The 22,550-nt window shown below is 45.5% G+C and overlaps 1 long non-coding RNA gene across 1 annotated transcript in view; it reads right to left on the bottom strand.

Moving 5' to 3' along the window:
- Positions 1-214: 214 nt before the first annotated feature.
- The window catches only part of LOC146832755 (uncharacterized), a 228,974-nt gene continuing 206,638 nt past the window's right edge, over positions 215-22,550 (bottom strand). The window contains exon 3 of the long non-coding RNA XR_014961333.1: positions 215-1,203. This is a non-coding gene — a long non-coding RNA (uncharacterized LOC146832755). The remainder of the gene's footprint in view (positions 1,204-22,550) is intronic.

Genomic DNA, 22,550 nt, shown 5'->3' on the forward strand with positions numbered 1-22,550 from the left:
TCTGACATCATGGCAGTCTATGTTTGGATAACTGGAATAGACCAGACACTTGTATGTATGTATTGGTGTGACATAGATGTGATCCTGAGCTAAACATTGTATACATGCTACATATCCATGCTTACACAAATAGCTGGTTTTAGCATTGTGAAGTTCACATGGCAGTACACATATACAGTGCTAGATGTGCGTGATACTACAGCAGGCAATGAGTATCTGACTAGTGTATTTATTGCAGTGAACAAGGAGAAAATAAACATTATGCAAAACCAAACAGGGAAACCAAAAGTGAATAAGCCGGTCATGGTGAATAAACCGTAGTTGAAGATGCCAAATTGATTTCAGTCTAAAGTCCTAAATACTATTCCCATCAGAAAGAGAAAATGATCCTGAAATGCTCCACAAGGTGAATGTTAAACACACTAGAGGAACTTAGGTGCAAGGTTTCTTATTGACTGTGGTGTAGGTCTTGCCATCCGCACCTCCTAGATTTTTGGGTTGATGTCTCCTCCTGCAGGGGAGGGAGGGATCCACTGCTGCTGAGACAGGGGTGTCTGCAGACGTGTCCTCCTCTGATACGGCCTCCCTTCCTGTGGCTGCTGCAGATGTAGATGGGTGGGATGTATTTGGACCACAGGAAGAGGTTGATTGTGGTGCTGGAAAAGCACTGCAGAGGGTGGTGTTGATTTCCTGCAGCACCCCAATGAGCAGACCCATGTTAGTGTTGTGGGAGGCCAGCTCCTGGTGTATTTCCCTCTGCAGCTGCTTCATCTCCTGGATTTCCTTTAGTACCTGGCCCATCCTGTTTTTGGACTCCTGAGATGCTCATAAGACTTGGTTTATGGTGGCCTGGGTATGAGTGGCCTCAGTTGCCTCACTCAGTGGGCCCATAGTTACCATCCCACAGCCCCTACTCCCATGGGCCTGAGCCCTTTGCCCAGACTACACCCTCCAACTGGTTCCTGGTTCCTCAGTGACTGGGTTGGTGATTGTTACCTCAGGATCGAGGACTGGGGGTGGCACAAGATGTTGGAGACTGTGCTAGGTACACAGGTTTGGGAACTGGGGTTACCTGAGGTGTTGCAGCCGGGGTGGGAGGTTTTGTGTGTGCACAGTGAGACTCATCACTGAGTGCTTCATCCTGGGGTAGAGTGGGAGTCTGTTCGGTGGCCAAGCTCTACTCAGGTGCTGTGCCAGATCAACCTGTTGAGAAATAGAGCACATTGTTATTGGTGGAATTATGGTATCTACATCCAAATGTTTTGTGTCACAGTAAGTAGAGACCTAGGAAAATCAAAATAGGTAGAGATTACTATTGTGATATATTTCCGTGGTATAAAACTTGTTAAGAAGGCATTTGGAGACCTTCAATACATGCACTAGAATTGAGCTGCTCATTAGATGTTCTGAAACATTGCGTTTTGGATTTAGGAATGAACATGACATCTCCCATACATTTAAGGCAACACAGTGGAGAAGTAACATGTGTCTTTGTCCATTCCAAGGCCTAGCTATACACAATACAGAAGAACACCCAACTTGGTTGTATATTTTGCATTAGTCATCATGTGAGCAGTGCAGAGTCAAAGGGTCACCTGCCACTTCTAATCAGCTGAGTTACCGTAATGCTTTACAATTATTTGAGGTACAGACTTGGTATGGTTTCACTCATGGCAATCAATAGTTTCAGTTGAGGAGATCAGGACACAAACAAGTTAAGTAGGCAGAAATGTCTCTGAATAGAGCATTGTATGTAGATTGCTAAGTCCATGAAAAGTGAACCACAGTTGTTGAAAATGTGCAAACTCAGTATTGCATCTAGTTATGAGTTAGAAAAATAGGGCCTCATGGTAGTTGTAGTCATTTCAATCTCAACTTGCCAACACTTGACAAATGGTAAAAAGGGTGAAGTCCATGAGAAGTGGAAATCAGTTGTAATATGAGAGACAAACGAAAATGGGCAAACTCACTATTGCATCTAGCTTTGAGTAAGAGAAACAGGGCTAATTGTAACTGCAATCATTTCAAACTCTACTTGTCAACACTTTACAAATGTTGAAGTCCATGAGAATCGGAAATCAGTTGTAACATGTGAGACAGATGAACATGGGCAAACTCACTATTGCATCTAGTTTTGAGTTAGAGAAACAGGGCCTCATGGTAGTTGTAGTCATTTCAAACTCTCCTTGCCAACACTTCACAACTGGTTAGTGTAACATACCTGTTGCCAAAATGTAGTTGGGCTAGACCATACATTTACATATTGACACATATCATGAGCCCTGAGATGATGAGTTCATAGTAATAGGCTTACAGACAGCATTGCAGCATGTGGCATGTAATGGAGATTGATACATGTAATCATTAAAAAAAGAAGGGAAGCAAATATATTATAGCGGAATTCATATGTGTAGGTCCACCCTCATGAAACAAACATTAACAGCTTCTTCTGACAATTAAAGATGAGATTACATTTTTCTTTAAATAAACAAGTATATAAAATCCCCTTGGCCTATTTCAATAAAAAAAAAAAATTCTAATCCTAATGTCCTATTTAGTAGGTAAAATTAAATCAGCTTTTCAATATTTCAGTCTCTTAGTGAAATTCACTCCAATCATACTAATTATCAGATATTTATACTACTTTGATTCAAACCATAGATTTTAAACTTGAGCCTGATTTTAAACTTGAGCTTCCATGTATTTCATGGTGCCCTGTCACTTTCTCAGGGCTCTAGTATATTTATAGCCGTTTTATATTACTGGACTCTCATATTTAATTATTTATAACAGATATAGGATAAAGGTGTTGAGAAACCAGAAAGAACAATATTTATACAGATCAATTATAACTTGCATTGTCACAAAATCCTACTAACTCCTAATCACACACATGCATCTCTGATCCTAATGATCCTAAAAACATATACATACCTGCAAAATATACACCACATACCAAATTGGTTACTAAACATAAGGTGGACCTAATTGATACAATCAAATTAAACATTTCTGTTTCCACTACCTATCACAATAATGGTAATTGCATATATGCTGGTGACTCTGTGGCCTTGGTTCTTCTAGATCTAAGTGCCGCTTTTGACACTGTCTCCCACAAAATTCTGTTGAAGCGCTTGTATGACATCGGAGTGAGGGATAGGGCTCTGGATTGGTGCCGAGCCTTTCTGACGGGAAGATATTTCCAGATTTGGATGCCTCCATTTCAATCTCAGAGGTGTGCTTCGCAACAGGGGGTGCCTCAGGGTTCCATCCTGAGCCCCTTCTGTTTAATATCTATATGCAACCTCTTGCGCAGGTGGCCAGGGGGAGAGGGTTGTCATTGGTGTCATACGCTGATGACACCTAATTGGTGATCGCCTTTTCTAAAAAAAAAACACCAGCTTAGGAAGGTTTAAGGAGGACCTGGTAGAGGTTGCAGGCTGGATGGCTAATAACTGCCTTCAACTGAATGCCAGTAAATCTGAGGTGCTGTTATTTGGGAAAGACCGAGACCTGTGGTCCGAGCAGTGTTGGCCAGACAGCCTTAAACCGGCCCCAGTGCCTAAAGAGGCTGTTAAGAACCTGGGGGTCTAGATCTGTAAGACCTGCGGTCTCCAGGCCCTAAGGGGTAACGTGACACGAGCGGCTGGGCACCCAAAGGCTTGTGTGTAAAGCGACCATACAACACACGCATCCTCTGAAGCAAGGAACGCACACAATAAGGGACGCCACACTGTAGAGATTTATGCAAATAACTCAAGTTTATCCAAGCAGTTCGAGATAAATGCAGTTCATGGGATAACAAGGCAAGTCATAACATATATATGCACTTCATGAGATATAAATTCAGTTAAGGAGATGATAATGGCAATTCACTTATGTCAGCGTTTGATCCGCCAGCACCATATTCACCAGTATGATATTCACCAGTATGATATTCACCAGTATGATATTCACCAGTACCTTGTATATTTTACTCCCCGTGGTAGGGTTTGGGGAATGTAGCGCTACTCCTGGGGGTGTGCAGGGACCCAGGGCAGACCTCGCGGGCCTACCGCTACCTTGAGACAAATCTGACAAACACTTTCAGAGCAGAGCATTAGAACGTAGCGCCACTCGTAACCAGTAAGCGGCGAATACGTCAGCACTGAGCATTAGAACCTAACAATACTCGTAATCAGTAACCATGAATACTTCAGAACGGAGCATTTAGAACATAGCGATTCTCGTACCCAATAGCCATGAATACTTCAGAGCGGAACATGTAGAACAGAGCGCTACTCGTAATCAATAGCAAGGAATACTTCAGAACGGAGCATTTAGAGCATAGCGCTTCTCGTAATCAATAGCCATGAATACTTCAGAGCGGAGCATTTAGAACATATCGCTACTCGTAATCAATAGCAAGGAACACTTCAGAACGGAGCATTTAGAACATAGCGCTACTCGTAATCATTAGCAAGGAATACTTCAGAACGGAGCATTTAGAGCATAGCGCTTCTCGTAATCAATAGCCATGAATACTTCAGAGCGGAGCATTTAGAACATATCGCTACTCGTAATCAATAGCAAGGAATACTTCAGAACGGAGCATTTAGAACAGAGCGCCTCTCGGAATCAGTAGCAATGAGTACTTCAGAATGGAGCAGTTCACGGAGCACAACGGGTCGCTCGGAGCGAGCCTCTCGTACTCCGGTGCAGTTCGGGAGACACAAAGTTCCTGAATAGTCAGTGGGGACCAAGGGCGAATCCCTCGGAGGGGTCTCTCTGTCGTGGTGACCAGGGGACTCCCACGGAGAGGGAACCCGGGCTCAGGGTGCGGTGTGGCTCCCAGCCTGTAGGGGGCGCACCGGGGTCAGTCCCAAGCCTCTGGGCTTACCTTGCTCGACGTCGGGAAGGCGTCCACACCGGCTCCGAAGTCCGCAGGCGATCCTGTTGCGACGGGGGCCGGCCACGGCCTCACGCACCTTCACCACAGCTGCGACGGCACCGACAGGGCCCCGGGCTTCTCCTCGGGCCTCGCGACGTTGAGGGGCACTCTTCCGGCCTCCGGGCCGCAGCGGTGAGCGCGCTTCAGCCTCCACGCCACAGGGGGGGCTCAAATTAAGCTGGGGGGCTCAAATTAAGCTGGGGGGCTCCGCGCTTGACGGAGCACGCTGCCGGGGATCCCAGGCTAGGTCAGGGAGCACAGGGGTCACAGCGCTAAGACCTGGTTGATCCTCAGCGATACCACAATGGGTTAGGTAGGTAGTTTCAAGGTTCAATCTGGACACGCAGTCTCAGCATTCAGTTCCGGCAAGTAGTTTGCTCTGGAAAGTCTTGATGGCGCAGATGTATCTGGCACCCTTAAGGGGTTCTGTTACAGGGGGGTAGGGAGTGAGTTGGCGACTAGGTCCTTCCTAGTCAGGCTGGGCAGAGGTTCCCTGGGTCCTCCTACTGCTGGGTAAGATCAGTGGGTTTCACAGGATCCCTCACTCACTTAAGAGGCAGCACCTAAATCCTGTCACTCTCAGAGGCATAAGTCCCTGGCTAGGCCCTACCGCCTACACTCCTGCGTGGATTCTCCAGCTCTGCTTTACCCCACTGGCCAACTAACTAGAAAAAGTTCCCTCCCTCACTTATGTATCCCTAGGTCAGGTGACCTCTAGCCAAGGCGGCAAAAGTAAAAACCACACCTCCCTTCTAGAAGGTTCCAGCACATTCCAGGAGCTTCCCTATTCTACCCATGGGACAAAAAGGCGGGCTGGTGTCGCAACATTGTTGTGGGGTTCCAGCCAGCTCCTGGCAGCTAGGGTGCTACTATGAAAGACCACTCTGCAGTAGCAGGGGCCTGTGGCAGCCATCTTGGGAGAAGGGAGCACCTGCACCTTAACACTGGTTGGCAATGAAAAGGCGCCCGGAGACCTAAGTCCAACATCAAAATGAGGGTGGAAAAAATGAGGCACGATCAAAAATAAATGGGGAGACCACCCTAGGGCTGACAGGTCCAACACGTGTCTCCCCCAGCCGAAAGAGGGGAGAGCTACCCAACCTCTAGGGAGTTCTCATCGCTAAGGCGGAAAAACCTGGAGAGACCGTCAGCATTGGCGTGGTCAACTCCGGGCCGATGTTCCACCCGAAAGTCCATCCCCTGTAGGGAAATGGACCACCTCAACAACTTGGGGTTTTCGCCTCTCATCTGCATGAGCCAGCGAAGGGGCCGGTGGTTGGTCTGAATGAGGAAGTGAGTTCCAAAGAGGTATGGCCTCAACTTCTTCAGAGCCCAGACCACCGCGAAGGCTTCTCTCTCAATGGTGCTCCATCGCCGTTCCCGAGGGAGGAGTCTTCTGGATATGAAGGCCACTGGTTGATCTGGGCCCTCGGTGTTGAGTTGCGAGAGCACCGCACCTATGCCGTGCTCGGAGGCGTCGATCTGCACAATAAATTCTTTGCCGAAATCCGGTGTTGCTAGTACTGGAGCGGTACACATCGCATGTTTCAGCGTGTCAAAGGCTTCTTGGCATGCAGCTGTCCATATGACCTTGCGAGGTTGCTTCTTCGAGGTCGATTCCGTCAAGGGGGTCACGATGGTACCATATCCCTTGACGAACCGGCGGTAATACCCAGTGAGGCCGAGGAAAGCTCGGACCTCTGTTTGGGTCTTGGGGGGCTCCCAAGCCAAGATGGTCTCTATTTTGGCCTGGAAGGGTTGCACCTTACCTCCGCCCACCAGGTGTCCCAGGTACACGACAGATCCCTGTCCAATCTGGCACTTGCTGGCTTTAATTGTTAGGCCAGCACGTTGCAGCGCCTGCAATACCTCCTGGAGGTGTTGCAGATGGTCCTCCCAGGTGCCACTGAAGACAGCTATGTCATCCAGGTAGGCCGCTGAGAAGGACTCCAGGCCAGATAGTACCTGATTCACTAACCACTGGAATGTGGCCGGAGCATTTTTGAGCCCAAAGGGCATCACTCGGAACTGGTAGTGGCCCTCGGGGGTGGAGAACGCTGTCTTCTCCCTCGCTCCTTCGGCCATGGCAATCTGCCAATATCCGGATGTCAGATCAATGGTGTTGAGGTACCGGGCTGCTCCCAGCCGGTCCACCAGCTCGTCTGCACGTGGGATGGGGTGAGCATCTGTCTTCGTGACAGAGTTCAACCCCCGGTAGTCCACACAGAACCGAAGCTCCGGCGTCGTACCCGGTGGGGCCGCTTTCGGCACCAACACCACTGGACTAGCCCACGGGCTGCTGGAAGGTTCTATCACCCCCAGCTCCAACATTTTGGCTACCTCACACTGGATGCTATCTTTCACTCGTTCAGAGAGCTGGTAAGACTTGTTCTTCACCGGGGGGCTGTCCCCTGTGTCCACATCATGGGTACACAGATGAGTGATTCCAGGCGTGAGGGAGAACAACGAGGCGAACTGTCCCAGGACATGGCGACAGTCCCTCTGTTGCTCTGGGGTCAAGGATGGGGAGAGGACTACACCTTCCACCGAACCATCCTTCTCTTGTACCGCTAGAAGGTCAGGAAGAGCTTCACTCTCTTCCTCTTCGCTCCCATCTGTCACCATCAGGAGAGCAAGCTCTGATCGCTCATGGTGCGGCTTCAGGCGGTTGACGTGGAGCATCCTGAGGGGCTGTCGGGGGGTCTTCAAATCCACTACGTATGTGGTCTGGCTTCGTCGCTCCACAATGTCGTACGGACCAGTCCACCGGTCCTGGAGGGCACAAAGCTCCCCAGGTTCCATGACCCACACCTTCTGTCCAACGTCCAACTCGACCGTCCGAGCGTTGCGGTCATACCATTCCTTCATCACGGTCTGGCTAGCCTCTAGGTTCTCTGAGGCCGCCTTCCACAGCTTGGCCATCTGGCTGCGGAACGCCAGCATGTAGCTGACAATGTCACGGGGAAGCTTCTGTGAAGTCTTCTCCTACCCCTCTTTCACTAAACTGAGGGGACCCCTAACGGGATGGCCATAGAGCAACTCAAACGGGCTGAACCCGACTCCCTTCTGCGGTACCTCCCGGTAGGAGAATAACAAGCAGGGGAGGAGGACGTCCCATCTACGCCTCAAGCCCTCTGGCAGGCTCCGGATCATACCCTTCAATGTCTTATTGAAGCGCTCTACAAGTCCGTTAGTCTGGGGGTGGTAAGGAGTGGAGAACCGGTAGGTCACCCCACACTCCTTCCACATGGCCTGCATGTAGGCCGACATGAAATTTGTACCCCTGTCCGACACCACGACCTTGGGGAATCCCACTCGGGTAAAAATCCCCAATAGTGCCCACGCCACCACCGGTGCAGTGATGGTCCTCAGAGGAATAGCCTCTGGGTACCTTGAGGTGTGGTCCACCAAAACCAGAATGAACCGGTGTCCCGCTGCGGTCGGAGGGTCCAATGGCCCAACAATATCAATACCGACCCTCTCAAAAGGGGTCCCGACCACGGGGAGCGGTTCCAAAGGGACCTTCAATTTAGTCCCAGTCTTGCCACTTGCCTGACAAGACTTACAGGTCTTGCAAAAGGTGTCTGAGGCAATCCTCATCCTGGGCCAATAAAAATGAGGGACCAACCGTGCAAAGGTTTTGTCCTGACCCAGATGTCCGGCTAAGGGTATCTCGTGCGCTAACTCCAGCAGGAAGGCCCGGTAACATTGGGGGACCACTAAGGCCCTCGAAGATCCATGTACCGGCACCCTGGGCTCACTGTATAGGAGACCATCCTCCCAATACACATGATATCCTCCCATCTTCTGACTGGCCACTTGGGCTTCGGCCTGTCGCTGCATGCCTTCAAGCGTGGGGCACGCCCTTTGTGCCTGACAAAATTCCTCCCGGGTAGGGCCTCCTCCCACATGCCAGTCAGCAAGGGTCGGCAAGTCCTCCACGGGAACGACATCCACCTCCACGGACTCCGGGGGCACCTCTGCGGCCTCCCCATCCATCTCACGGGGCGTGTCCTCTACCACCTTCTTCTTTCCTCTTCTGGTGTTGGGTTGGGCCATGATTCCAGGCTCCAACCCAGGGTGAGTTCCATGCTGGGCAGCCATGGACCGCATGACTACGCAAGTCCACCCTGGTAATTCCAGCATCTCGGTGTGAGCTCGAAACTCGACATCTTTCCACTTGGTGTGCTCCAGGTTGTTCCCTAGCAAGCACCCCACAGGCAAGGCAGGGCTCACCGCAACTCTTAGTAGGCCTTTGACTCCTCCCCACTCAAATGGAACACGAGCCACTGGATAGTGACTGACACTGCCGTCAGCCAATACGGCCGGATGGAACTCCTCGGGGACTACTTGGTCTGGGGACACCAGCCGCCTCACTACGGTGGTCATGCTGGTACCTGTGTCCCTCAGAGCCTCCACCTCCTCCCCGTTAATTTTCACCCTCTGCTGATATTTAGCAGTGTTCGGGGGCAGGGACACTACGGGGATCACCTCTCTATCCCCGAGTGAAACCAGGGTCATGCCTGTCCACTCCCCTTCCCTATCTAAGGGCAGCTCCACCCCAAGCGCTATACTACTCACCCCGGGACTTTTCCCGCCCGTTGGGGCTGGGGGTCGCTTGCGACACTTGGGATCTCCCTTGTAGTGTCCAATCTCCCCACATTCGTAGCACCGCACAATCCTTGGCTGCTGACTCCTGTCAGGGTAAGTGGGTCTTGTGGAATTGGACGGGGGTGGGGTTCCTACTCCCTTCCCAAACTTATTTTGAGGGCATTTAGAGAACTCCACCTTTTTATCTCCCCCCTCTTTCTTCTGGGGGAAACCCTGTCCGCCTTTCGAGCCATCTCCCCCGGGGCCCTTGTGAGACACCCGGGTGCTCACCCACATATCTGCCTCCTCCGCAAGCTCACGGGGATCCATCAACTTGCGGTCCACCAGATGTTGGCGCAGCTCCGGAAAGCAGTTATCCAAGAGGTGCTCCCGTAAAAAAAGATTGTACACCCCTTGGTAGTCCTGCACCTCGCTGCCACGCACCCAACCATCTAGTGCCTTGCGGGCAAAATCAAAAAAATCTACCCACGTCTGTGTGGCCAGCTTATGGCTGCCACGGAACTTCTGCCTGTACCTCTCGGGGTTAAGACCAAACTTTTTCAGTAAAGCCTCTTTCATGGGGGCATACCTGACCTGATCCGCCTTGGCCAAATATAGCAGGGTGTCCCTGACATTGGGAGGTATATACCGATATAAACCACCTCCCCAATTACTCTCGGGTACCCCATGGGCAGTCAAGGCTACCTCGTATGCCTCCAACCATTTAGCAATGTCGTCCCCCACTGTGTAATTGGCAATGACTTCCTTAGGTAGGTAGAATTTTGACTCGTGAGACTCTTTAGGTATGCTGCCACCATTGTCCTTATTTGACGCATTCAATTGGAGGGCGCGCAGCTCCAACTCTTTCAGCTGAAGCTCGTGCGACAGCTTCTTTTCCTCCATAGCCCATCTCTTGTTTTCTCTTTCTCTCTCTCTCTCATGTTCCAATTTCGCTAGCTCCCACTTTAATTGTCTCTCTTCCCTCCTGTCCTCGTACTCCTCTGGAGACGCGCTCCTCCTAGAACCTGTCCTACTACTGGCCCCAGAACGTCTCCCTGGGGGCACATTTTCAGACATATCTACGTTAAGTATGTCTAGTACTTCCTGGGCGCTCTCCTCCTGAGGTGCATCTGGCGCCTCCTGTCCCTCATCCTCTCTCCCTTCTGGGTGGGCCTCTACTCATGCCCTTATGGCGGTACGGAGTTCCGGTCCTTTGGCCCTCCGCACCCCAGGCACCCCCATCCCCTGCCCGAACTCTCTCAGTTGCTTCACCGAGTACCCCTAGTCAGCTAACCGGAATTCTATCTTGACAGGTGGGGACCTAGATACTAAGGAAGAAATTCCTAGGATATGGGTGACAGTTACCAGCTAACCAGGATTCTTTTACACTCTCAGCCTGGACAGTGGAATCAATAAATACAGCAAATAATAGTTGCAGAGCTTTGAAACAACAGGCGTTTAATTGTGGCGCCCTCCGCTTCACGGAAGGGTGCTGTATGGTCACAGGTCCTAATATCCCACCGCTCGCCAACAATGTAAGACCTGGGGTCTCCAGACCCTAAGGGGGTAACGTGACACGAGCGGCTGGGCACCCAAAGGCTTGCGTGTAAAGCGACCATACAACACACGCATCCTCTGAAGCAAGGAACGCACACAATAAGGGACGCCACACTGTAGAGATTTATGCAAATAACTCAAGTTTATCCAAGCAGTTCGAGATAAATGCAGTTCATGGGATAACAAGGCAAGTCATAACATATATATGCACTTCATGAGATATAAATTCAGTTAAGGAGATGATAATGGCAATTCACTTATGTCAGCGTTTGATCCGCCAGCACCATATTCACCAGTATGATATTCACCAGTATGATATTCACCAGTATGATATTCACCAGTATGATATTCACCAGTACCTTGTATATTTTACTCCCCGTGGTAGGGTTTGGGGAATGTAGCGCTACTCCTGGGGGTGTGCAGGGACCCAGGGCAGACCTCGCGGGTCTACCGCTATCTTGGGACAAATCTGACGAACACTTTCAGAGCAGAGCATTAGAACGTAGCGCCACTCGTAACCAGTAAGCGGCGAATACGTCAGCACTGAGCATTAGAACCTAACAATACTCGTAATCAGTAACCATGAATACTTCAGAACGGAGCATTTAGAACATAGCGATTCTCGTACCCAATAGCCATGAATACTTCAGAGCGGAACATGTAGAACAGAGCGCTACTCGTAATCAATAGCAAGGAATACTTCAGAACGGAGCATTTAGAGCATAGCGCTTCTCGTAATCAATAGCCATGAATACTTCAGAGCGGAGCATTTAGAACATATCGCTACTCATAATCAATAGCAAGGAACACTTCAGAACGGAGCATTTAGAACATAGCGCTACTCGTAATCAATAGCAAGGAATACTTCAGAACAGAGCATTTAGAGCATAGCGCTTCTCGTAATCAATAGCCATGAATACTTCAGAGCGGAGCATTTAGAACATATCGCTACTCGTAATCAATAGCAAGGAATACTTCAGAACGGAGCATTTAGAACAGAGCGCCTCTCGGAATCAGTAGCAATGAGTACTTCAGAACGGAGCAGTTCACGGAGCACAACAGGTCACTCGGAGCGAGCCTCTCATACTCCGGTGCAGTTCGGGAGACACAAAGTTCCTGAATAGTCAGTGGGGACCAAGGGCGAATCCCTCAGAGGGGTCTCTCTGTCGTGGTGACCAGGGGACTCCCACGGAGAGGGAACCCCGGCTCAGGGTGTGGTGTGGCTCCCAGCCTGTAGGGGGCGCACCGGGGTCAGTCCCAAGCCTCCGGGCTTACCTTGCTTGACGTCGGGAAGGCGTCCACACCGGCTCCGAAGTCCGCAGGCGATCCTGTTGCGACGGGGGCCGGCCACGGCCTCACGCACCTTCACCACAGCTGCGACGGCAGCGACGGGGCCCCGGGCTTCTCCTCGGGCCTCGCAACGTTGAGGAGCACTCTTCCGGCCTCCGGGCCGCAGCGGTGAGCGCGCTTCAGCCTCCACGCCACAGGGGGGGCTCAAATTAAGCTGGGGGGCTCCGCGCTTGACGGAGCACGCTGCCGGGGATCCCAGGCTAGGTCAGGGAGCGCAGGGGTCACAGCGCTAAGACCTGGTTGATCCTCAGCGATACCACAATGGGTTAGGTAGGTAGTTTCAAGGTTCAATCTGGACACGCAGTCTCAGCATTCAGTTCCGGCAAGTAGTTTGCTCTGGAAAGTCTTGATGGCGCAGATGTATCTGGCGCCCTTAAGGGGTTCTGTTACAGGGGGGTAGGGAGTGAGTTGGTGACTAGGTCCTTCCTAGTCAGGCTGGGCAGAGGCTCCCTGGGTCCTCCTACTGCTGGGCAAGATCAGTGGGTTTCACAGGATCCCTCACTCACTTAAGAGGCAGCACCTAAATCCTGTCACTCTCAGAGGCATAAGTCCCTGGCTCGGCCCTACCGCCTACACTCCTGCGTGGATTCTCCAGCTCTGCTTTACCCCACTGGCCAACTAACTAGAAAAAGTTCCCTCCCTCACTTATGTATCCCTAGGTCAGGTGACCTCTAGCCAAGGCGGCAAAAGTAAAAACCACACCTCCCTTCTAGAAGGTTCCAGCACATTCCAGGAGCCTCCCCATTCTACCTATGGGACAAAAAGGCGGGCTGGTGTCGCAACATTGTGGTGGGGTTCCAGCCAGCTCCTGGCAGCTAGGGTGCTACTATGAAAGACCACTCTGCAGTAGCAGGGGCCTGTGGCAGCCATCTTGGGAGAAGGGAGCACCTGCACCTTAACACTGGTTGGCAATGAAAAGGCGCACGGAGACCTAAGTCCAACATCAAAATGAGGGAGGAAAAAATGAGGCACGATCAAAAATAAATGGGGAGACAGGATCGATAGCGGACTCACGTTTGATACACAAGCTAAAGCCGTGGCAGGGACATGTTTTGGCTTACTGCGCGGCCTGAAGCCTATACTTGGCTTCTTCCCCCCTAGGGTACACCAGACCATTATCCAGGCGACAATTCTGACCAGACTGGATTATGGTAATTCATTGTATCTTGGGGCCAATAAGTCTTGCATTCAGCGTTTGCAGAGGATCCAGAATGCTGCGCCACGCATTCTGGTGACACTACCGAGATCTGCTTCTGTCTCCCATGTCCTGCTCAAGTTACATTGGCTGCCTGTTGAGAAACGAATCCAATTTAAAACTCTGTGTGTTTCGCATAAGATCCTCACTCAACAGGCTCCCCTGGGTCTGTCCAAGTTGCTTCAGCTTTATGTGCCTCGGCGGCCTCTTAGATCGGCCAATCAGGCCTTAGTAAGTGTCCCTCGTGTTGTGAGAGCGAGAGCTGGGGGCCGCTCGTTCCGTTGTCTTGCGGCGCAACTCTGGAATCTGCTTCCTGTTTCGATCAGAGAGATCCAGAGTCATCTGGTTTTCCGAAAAGCTATCAAGACCTGGCTTTTCCCTACTTTTGCATAACTGCCCTCTCACTAGCCACCCTCATTGTCTTTGGTCACACTGGGACGCCCCATCGCTGGGGCAGCTATGCGCTATAAAAGTCTGACAAATAAAATAAATAATAAATAAATAAATATAAGCAGCTGGCCGTATATCAATATAGTAGAAAACCCAATACATCATTTATTGAGTTCCTTGGAGAACCTTTTATTATTCATTTAATATATATTGTTAATAACTTCATGGATATTTCTCCCATTTAAAAACTCAGCTATATGGATTTTTAATATAGTCTTATAGCCCGCGGTCGCAGCCTATACCGGCCATTAAAGGCCCGCTCCAGTGTTAAAGGCCCGAGCCAAAGGCGGGGGCTTTAACAAGGGAGCGGGACTTTAATGGCCGGTAAAGCCCAGCGACGGAGGGCTATACGGCTATTAAAACATTTCGCCACTAGATGGCAGAATGTTCTAACAAATGAAACAAAGGCTTCTCGGAGCTCGAGGGGATTTAAATCCCCTTGGGCTCTGGGAGGCCTTTGTTCACAGCAGCAGCTGTGAATGAAAAAAAGAAACATTAGAATGTTGCTCTGCGGGCTTCTACCAGCACGTAGAAGTCCAGAGCACTCCATTGTCTGCAATGGAGTGCTCAACATTCTTATGTAAATACAAAGGGATCAACCCATTTGGATTTTAATATCCTATCAATTTACTGGTAGCATGAGTACATTGATTATGGCTTCTTAACGTTCTATCAGCACATAATTTGGTTATAAACTGTGCCTGGTTGGATTTTGTGTTCTTTTTTATACTTCCCCTGGTTAGTACTCACAAGTTTCTGTCTATTGAATTTTTTCCACCCTGTCAGTAGATTCCTGTAGAGTCTGCACTGCATAAACCCTATTAAGAATTTGGTCACTCATCTTTTTTTCGTCCTTCATATATTTACCCATCTCACTACAATTTCTCTTATTCCTCAATATTTCCCCAAGAGGTATTTAGAGCAGACCTTTTGACTTTGTCAAAAGTTAGCCATATGATATAATTTACCATTAAAACAAAGGAATCAATAACCATAATCCGATGCATTCATTATTTATACACACATTGCAATATTCAACAATAGAAATTGTCACTAAAATATTTTAAATAAAGCACTTTTAATCATTTAAGTCTTTTAAAAAAATAAATAATCTGCAGGTCACAAAATGCAGCCGTAGGAGCACCTACTAGGTTTTACCACACTTCTGATGAAGGGCATACAGCTCCTGCTCTGAGTGCTCTAATTTGTTTTTCAAAAACAAGAACTACATGTTTTCTCAAATTGTTTCTGGGGGAGCTGCTGCAGACCCTCACAACAATAAATAAATCATTGGCAGTGTGCCGTCCCCTCCTTAGGGCACCACAATTAAGAAAACATTTGAAAACAAAGCCCATGCACAGCATTATGGGGTGCTCCTCTCGGTAGCAGTGAATCTTTTATGAGTGTCTAAATTGCTTATTGGCTTTCAGAGCCACCTCCCAACACGTTTTATTTTTTGTTTATTTATTTTTGGGGGGAGGTGAGTCTTAGTCCGTCCTGGGAATCCCCACCATATGGTATGGTTGGAGGCCATAGAAGAAAGGGCCAAGGCCTCTACTGCTTTGCCAGCTCCCCAGCGAGTACCTATCCTTGGATGCCGGGACCAGGCATATATTTTTTAATTCATTTTTTTGGGTGGGTGCCCCAGTCCCACCCAGCAAAAAAACTTAGTCCTAAGGGAAGGAGCAGAGACTTAGGTGTAGGCTGTGTTTTTGTGCTTGCAACATTAATGTTTAGCATGTGTGTGTTATTTAGGATAAATGAATGCTTTTTTCCCCTTCTTTTCCATAGTGAAGGCAGAGATTTGCTCCTCTGCCTCAGAGATCTACAAATTAATATGTAACTCTAAAATCGAGTCATAAAACTACTAGTACTAACTTTACAGTTGTCATTTTAAACATAGGAAATAGGAATCTCCACTCCCTCATGTTAAGGGGTGAACACGTGTAAATCCTGCCACTTGGTGGATATTTCAACCTTGACATGATGAATACTACATGAGCAGTTATTAACACTTAGGGGTGGGCATACATCTACACGTGTGGAGATTTCTGAAAATAGATAGTGAGTGCAACTTTTGGGGGCCTCTCATTCCAGGCAAACTTTTGTGTTTGATATATATATATATATATCTATATATATAATTTCAACGGCCTGCTTCCCATGAAAACAGACTCCAGCATGCTTGGGCTCGCTGTAATAGTTATTTATTGCAACCCATACACAACCAGGTAACGCGTTTCAACTGCAAATGTGTCTTTGTCAAACCTATATTTGAATACTTTTTTATATTTATATTTTTATTTCAATTTAGGTTGTTGTTTAAACGTTTATTGTTAATGGTAATATTTTTTAGATTTTATTTTTATGATTTTGGCTATTTAATTTGTTGGGGTTAATTGTATTGTATTTGGTAATGTAATATATTTAATTTAAACAACTGGTTTATTTACAAAGTGATTTATTAAAGATATTGAATTCTTTTAGCAATAATATTGGAGTCAATATTGTGTGAATCAATATTTCTGACATAGTCTATGTTTATTTAAGGTAGCAATATTTTTGTTTCTAATATTTCTGATTTTGAAACAGGCTAAAATCAATATTTTTAATAACTATTGGTGTTCTCAATATTAACGGTTTTACTAGTTAGGTATAGGGAGTCAATATTTGTGTTATCGATATTTATTTTTTGATAATTTTGTGTTTCAGTATTGTATCATCAATATTATGTAAGTGATCCAATGCACCCTTACTTAAGAATACATTTAATTGCTAAAGCTGAAAAGGAAGGGTTCCTTTTTTCTTATGACTGAGATGAACTGCCACACCAAATAACTCTTTCAGTAACAAACAGTTTCCTTGAAATAGTTTGAGCTGTGCACTGCTATGACCTCTTTATGCCAGTATTTATTTTAGACAAACTTTCAGCAGGCTGTAAACGTCTGCTTTATAATGATCCAAAGATTTCAGAAGTTCACTGATGTGAGAGTGCACTCCCCACCGAGCATGATATATTGGCGGCCGTCCTGCTGCTGGGTTTGCACCACTCCGGAAGCTGGAGGCCACAGGGCTTGTATACGAGGGGCTCTACATGTGGGACAAGGGACATGAAATGCGCCAGCCACGCTTGCCAGAGGCTCATGTGAGAGCCTGCATTTCACTTTGAAAGCGCATCCATCCAGGAAAAGAAAAAGACTACACCTCCCATAAAGCTAAGCATAGACTCATCCAGAGCAGCCAATCAGGGGCATGCTATGTTGCTTGAAATTTGAAGGTGAGCCAATCACGCGCTTTCAGACTGCAACATCCTTTGAAAAAGAGAACCTCTCGAAACGCGTCAGGATTGCAGTCTCATTTGCTGACGAGGGTTGCTGGCTGATTCGAAAATAAAGGTTGTTTGGGGAAAACCTTCCCTTTGTCCGAGTGCAACTCACCTGTTGGTCACTCCCCACCGAGCATGATATATTGGCGGCCGTCCTGCCGCTGGGTTTGCACCACTACGGAAGCTGGAGGCCACAGGGCTCGTATACGAGGGGCTCTACATGTGGGACAAGGGACATGAAATGCGCCAGCCATGCTTGCCAGAGGCTCATGTGAGAGCCTGCATTTCACTTTGAAAGCGCATCCATCCAGGAAAAGAAAAAGACTACACCTCCAATAAAGCTAAGCATAGACTCATCCAGAGCAGCCAATCAGGGGCATGCTATGTTGCTTGAAATTTGAAGGTGAGCCAATCACGCGCTTTCAGACTGCAACAGCCTTTGAAAAAGAGAACCTCTCAAAACGCGTCAGGATTGCAGTCTCATTTGCTGACGAGGGTTGCTGGCTGATTCGAAAATAAAGGTTGTTTGGGGAAAACCTTCCCTTTGTCCGAGTGCAACTCACCTGTTGGTCACTCCCCACCGAGCATGATATATATATATATATATATATATATTCAATGAAAAAACCAAAGGTTTCACACATGTTATAGTTAGCTGGACATTTCACTCGTAAAAAACCAATGAAATTCCCCCGTTATAGTTAGTTCAGCTAACTATAACTCGCGCGCCCGCAATGCACTACTGATGACGTCACATATTACATCACTCATGACATGGTCAGTGACATCACTCATGACATCACTGATGACATCTCAAATGACATCACTGATGACATCATCCAGTGAATGTGTGTTTTTCTGAAAATTAAATATGTTTTATATATGTATATCTCAAGGTCGATGGAAGAATAAATGAGTATATAAGTGTCTAAATTGATGATTTGTTTCTGAAAAATTGATTGTACAACTGACTGATTAAGTGTATCTTTTTGAATACATGGCTTAGTGAGTAATGTTTAAATGTGTAAATACCTGTATCAGTCTCTCACTTTGTATATAAGTGGCTGCATGGGTTGGTGAGTAGCTACATGAGTGTTAATAGTTGGTTTTTTGAGTATCAGTATGAGTGTCTGAGTGTCTTCATGGTGCGGTGGGGGGTATTACATAGTGCATAGATGCATGAATGAGTGACTCACTGTTTGTATGTGTTGAAGACAGCATGTGTGCAGGACTGTATGGGTGGATGAGTGTGTGCATGGGTGTGTTAGTGAGTGAATGACTGTCTCAATAGTGTCTTCATAAGGAACTACATATGTTTTAAACTAGTATATGTGACTATTGGTGTTTATAAGTGAGTATATGTGAGAGTGAGAGATTGAAAGAGTTCCTGTATGAATAAGTATGTGTTTCTATAAGTGATTGTTAAAAAGACTAAGTATGTGTAAGTTTCTGTAAAAGTAAGTGTGCTGGTGTGTGTATAACTGTATATGCAAGTAAATGGATGTTTGATTCTTTATTAGCATGAGTGACTGTGTGTGTGAGTAACTCTATGGATGAGTGGGATTGTGTTACAGGATGTTTAGGTGTATGAGTACATATGATGTGTGAGTACATGTATGAGTGACTGTATAGGATTGTTGGTGGATGAGTGGATGTGTATGTGGATCTTAGAATTACTGAATAGGTTGTTGTAACTGTTATTGGTATTTCCATTGTTTTGAAAATTTTAGTCTCTATTTTTGAATGTTTGTATCAAAGGGTATATTAGGGTGAGAGGAGGTCTACCACTCTGTCACAAGGATAATGTCATCAGTGATGTCATTTGAGAAGTCATCAGTGATGTCATGAGTGATGTCACTGACCATGTCATGAGTGATGTAATATGTGACGTCATCAGTAGTGCATTGCGGGCGCGCGAGTTATAGTTAGCTGAACTAACTATAATGGGGGAATTTCATTGGTTTTTCACGAGTGAAATGTCCAGCTAACTATAACATGTGTGAAACCTTTGGTTTTTTCATTGAATTTCTAAGGTTTTTTAAATGCTAATTCCTAACTATAACGTGTGTGAAACCCATGGTTTTTTCAGTGAATTTCAAAGGTTTTTTAAATGCTAATTCCTAACTATAACGTGTGTGAAACCCATGGTTTTTTCAGTGAATTTGCAAGGTTTTTTAAATGCTAATTTTTTTTTTTTTCTTCTTTTTTTTTTTACATATTTTTATTTTATTTTCTATCCTTTTTTAAAGACTATGGTTAAATTTTTAAAATTCTACAATATGTTTTTTTTTACATATTTTATAAAATAAACAGGTAAAATTTATTAGCAATACATTTTTTCCTTTTTTTTTATTTTTTTTTTAGTACGCGTACCGTAAGCTTACGGTAAGCGTACGGTTTACGCAATGTTCGTAATTTATCTACGCTGTTTGCGTATAGTTACGCAATTTGCGTAGCCGCGCGTACTCCGCGTGGGGCGTGTACGCGTGTACGCTACACGCGCACGTTACGCGGAAGTGTCGGGGAGTGACTGTTATGCGCATGCGCGCGAGCGCGTGTCTTTTTTACGCGCATGCGTACTTTTGCCGTAAGCGTACCGTAAGCGTACGGTAGGTCATGTGATCATGAAACACAACTTTTGATTGGTTGAAACTACTTTCAGTTCTAGAACTCTCCTACACCACACCCATTCCCCTCATTTCTGCTTGTGATCCCTTAGGAGAAGGAGCTGGGTTGTCTTTGTGATACGATGGCAGAACAGCAGAGCTCTTCTGAGAGTGAGGCTAGCAGCACTACCTTGAGGCAGAGAGCGAGGAAACAAAAGACCTCTTACGTATGGGAGTATTTTACTTTTCCAGAAGGCCAGCAAAAGGTAAATGCACCCTTAGTGACTTGCAAGCTGTGTAAGCGTGTACTTTCAAGAGGTAATCCTGACAGGAAGTATTCCTTTGGGAATCACACCATGATGAGACACCTTAAGGATGTACACAGAAGGACACATGCTCGACTTACTGAAGGTAACCCTTCAGTAAATCAACTAAGCACATCCACAGCAGCTCAGCCTGGACCATCATCTGCAGAGCCGAGTCCTTCTTCTGCAGGTCAGGTGAGCCCTTCATCTGTGGGGGGAGCATCTCCTTTTTCTGGTCCTCTGGAAATTAACCCTCGGTTTGCGAGGGTTGAAGTACGGTGCGCCAATTGTCACGATCTAATTACTTATAGGGAGACCAGTATTTCCCTAGTGAACATTAAAATAAATCAGCACACTTGTCGTACCGTCTAATATTCCCGAACTTTCTTTCCTCTGTCGCTGCATGAACACAACGGCTCTTTTAAGAGCCAACCTTACCTTTCATCTATTTTTTATATATTTTTTTAAAAACGTATTTTTTTTTTTTTTTTTACCGTACGCGTACGGTACGCGTAATTTTTTTTTTTTTTTTTTAAAAACACTAAAAATCAATTATCACATTACAAGGTCCTTGAGAGACTACAATTAAAAACTGCAAATGTGATTGTAGAGAAGTGGAAAAAAGGGACCATGACATTATTGACTTACCATACCCACTCAAAAAAAGATTTATTCATTTAATTTATTTTTAGTTGCTTTTAAAATGGTTCTAGTTTTCGAAAATTTTCTATCTCAATCTGAAAAAAAAGAAAAAAGTATTAATATTTAATAAAACATTTAATAATACAGTACACATATTTACATATTTTTCAAAAAATATTTTTGCCTTTTTTTTGCTGTTTTCAGAAAATATTGCATTTCACTATAAATTGTGAAAGCAATTGCATTCATCATTTAACAGCAGGCAAAAAAAAATTAGCAATCTCAAAGATTGTTTTTAAAAAAGCCCACAATCTCTTTTTCCATAAACATAACTTTAAAGAAATGCATAATATTCAAAAAAATATCATCTAATATCAATACTTATTTCTTTAAAATACCGTCTGATATTTTTGTTTCAGAAGTATAATCACAATAATATATGTCAAATAACTCCACAATACATCTGGTTCCATTTCCTTTAGGCCAAATAGTAATTTTAAAAAATTTTTTTGTTTAATTTCCAATGGTAATCCAATAAAAAACAAAAGTTTAAATTGTACAGATGTCACCGATTCTCTGTAACATTTTGGTTTCCGAAAGATTAATTAATAATTAAATAAGTCCACAATAGAATTGTTTACTTTTCCGCATGGCCAAATAGTAATTTTAAAAATCTTTTTTGAAAAAATTTCCAATGGCAATCCAATAACATTCCAAAATTTAAATTGTGCAGATGTTACCGATTTTTTCTAAATTTTTGGTTTTCCAAAGTTTCCTTAAAAAATGGAAAAATTCCACATTACAATTGGTTACCTTTCCATTAGGCCAAATGATAATTTGTTAAATCTTTTTATTTGTAAATTCCAAATGGTAATCCAATAAAATGGTAAAATTGTTTTCTCCAGATGTTGTCAAATCTCTCTAAAATTTAGGTTTCAGGAAGATTAGATAGGAATTTGCTAAATCAAAAGGCAAACGTTGCTTAAAAATCAATTGGGAATCATTACACAGTGTCCAGCCTTTTTCACATTTAAGATAAACTGTGTAATGACCAGAAGTTACAGTAGGTCCATCATGGAAAATTATTGCAACTGTTACAAAAGTTTTTCCTGAAATTGATAATTGCTGTCCTGTAAACTTATTTATTAAAGTATCCAATTTGGAACCATCAGCTCTACATCGTTGCATCATTAAAATTACATACTGTCTGTATTCCTTTAAAATTAATGTTGAAAACATGTCAGATTTACACTCACTGCATTGCATGCTATGATTAGCATCTTTAACTAATTTAGCAAAAGTGACTGTTTTACTCTCTGGCAATGTTAAATAAATAAACCTTTCAGAATCAACATTAGAGCCACATATATTATAACAGTTTTCACAACTATGTTCCCATTTATAAGAGAGACCAAATAAATTTTCAATGTTAACCCCTTCTTCTTCCAGTACCTGAAGAAAATAAATCAAGAATTCCTGTGCGTCTTGCTGTACATTTTGAGAAAACTGTGTTCGTCCTGAACATACATCTAAAACTTTTCTAATTTCAGTAGCACTTTCTATTTGAGTTTTATCATTACTCAGCTTTTCAAAAAGGAGA

The sequence above is a fragment of the Triturus cristatus genome, chromosome 5_1 (assembly GCF_964204655.1).
Source record: "Triturus cristatus chromosome 5_1, aTriCri1.1, whole genome shotgun sequence".
Taxonomy (NCBI): Eukaryota; Metazoa; Chordata; class Amphibia; order Caudata; family Salamandridae; genus Triturus; species Triturus cristatus.